The following is a 2,118-nucleotide window of genomic DNA, read 5'->3' on the forward strand; positions in this document are numbered from 1 at the left end:
CTACGAACTAATCAAATAAAACGAGCTCAAAGAACGTGTTTCGCGTTACTACTGTTGTCACCCGCGTTCTGTGGAAGTGCGCTGACCCGTTTTCTGGTTTGGTCACGTGACGTTCCGCATAACCCCTGTTAACCTCCGGGGAAAATGTACTGCTGACCCCCACTGGACATGGCAGGTTTGATATCTACCCTCCCGATTCTCTGTTCGAGAAACGGCCCCAGGTGCGTGATGGCAGAGTCAGAGTGCAAACTGAATGTCTGCAGCGTTCTGCTGAACGAGCTTTAGATGCATCTCCAGACGAAATTTCACCACCACATCCAAAGCCTTTGAACACAAAGTAGTCAAAACGGCATCAGAATGCAAATGTCATTTGAACATGGAACCTCTAGGTGACACTGTCAAACTGACTTGTGACTGTAGCAGCAGAAAGACTCCTGAGCTTATCAGTGCCAAAGGTCTTGAAAGCTGCTGCTCTGTGAGATCTGCCTGTACAGATGTGGCTTCTTCTGTAGGCTGCTAGGACTTTAACTAGCATACGATTTTCCATTTGAAACAGCATGTCAAAACTAACAATGCCCTCTACAAAACAGCCATAATGTATAATCAGTCAGATGTATGGCATGTTTTACATTAGTAACTTATTAAAATAGCCTGGTGCAATGTTAAAGTCACACATCCTGTTTCATTAAGTGTAGTTTTTTTATTGAGCAAAGTCAAAAAAAATGAGGGAAAACTCTCTACTCACTGCTTTTGAATTCACTTAGAAGCACAAGATGTGCACACAAATTTTCTTCTCAAATTAGCTTTTTATTAAATCATAGGCAACAGCCCACTTAAACACATGGACTTTTTTTTGGTTTGTTTTATTTTGTTTCAGCTCTTGCCAATCTATCTAATTTTGGGTGGTGTATTATAAATATAGCTGTAACTTTATAGCCGTCAAGAACCTTACTTTGGCTAAAATTATTCTAGTAGTTAAAATTTTATTGACAGTTTTGCAAGGAACATGTCAGTGCATGCAACTTTTCAATCAGCTGCAAGTATTCACACCCGAAACCTCTCATGTACTTTTGTACTGCTGCATTTCTCAATGACATGACTCCCTGGTGCTCAGTGACACACTGAGGGTAATTAGTTTGAAGGTGTTGTTACTCAAATGATCTATAAATACAAGCAGAGGAGAGACTCTGTCTAGATGTGGTGCAGCTGAGGAGTTAGGTGTGATGTCTTTGTGACTGCGTGCTTTGTGTGTTTCTGTGACAAGCCAAAGCATCAGTGAAGGTCATGTATACAGGGCCACCACAGATCAGCAACCTACCTGCTGTTCACTGTTGCATAATCTCTCCACCTTACCTTAAGGTATCACCTGCTCCTTTCCTGTCCTCTCCCTTCTTTCTGTACCTCTCCATCACCTAGACCCATGTCTGCAGTGGTTTTCTTCTTTACCTCTTTTGTCCTCACCTTAACTCCTCCCATCCAAATATACCTACATCTGGTGTTATGAGGCTGCAAGCTTCTCTCTCTCTTTCTCTTGTCCTCTCCCTATTTATACTGGCCAAAAGTCATTTAGGCTTTCATTAAGCCAGCTGTGATCTCCAGCCAAAGCTCGACTTCCATCTGCTGCCATGGCCAACAGCAGGTGGCCTTTTAACAAAGTGCTGACTCGCACTGCACACACAAACAGTTATATCTCTGCTTCATTACACAGCATTTTGGATCTTGTTGTCAGTGCTCTTCTTTTCCCTAATCACTAATCAGACATGAAAGTGTGATCCACGTCACATCAGGAGTTTAAAGTAAAGTGTTTTTTTTTCTTTATGGACAATACATGGCACATTTTATTAAGTTTTCTGCTCAAGTCTCATTTACATCCCCTTCTAATAGACACTTTACATCACGTATGGCAGAATATGCTGTGTTGCATGTCACGGTTTCTTGTCTGCAGACAGGTGACTTATTCCTGATCTGCAGTGTCATCACAATGCAAATGACTTTCTTGTATTGTCATGTTCTGGTCATTCATGTAACTAAAAATAGCAATTTAGCACTTTAAAAAACTTTAGAGATCATCCTGTTTTGTGTGAGTGTTTGCAGCTAAAGTTAACATGAATGACCAGC

At 41.4% G+C, this 2,118-nt stretch overlaps 1 protein-coding gene across 5 annotated transcripts in view; it reads left to right on the forward strand.

Annotated features, from left to right (window-relative positions):
• The window catches only part of ncaldb (neurocalcin delta b), a 30,399-nt gene that overhangs the window by 11,821 nt on the left and 16,460 nt on the right, over positions 1–2,118 (forward strand). The window lies entirely within an intron of this gene.

The sequence above is a fragment of the Monopterus albus genome, unplaced genomic scaffold (assembly GCF_001952655.1).
Source record: "Monopterus albus unplaced genomic scaffold, M_albus_1.0 scaffold34.1, whole genome shotgun sequence".
Taxonomy (NCBI): Eukaryota; Metazoa; Chordata; class Actinopteri; order Synbranchiformes; family Synbranchidae; genus Monopterus; species Monopterus albus.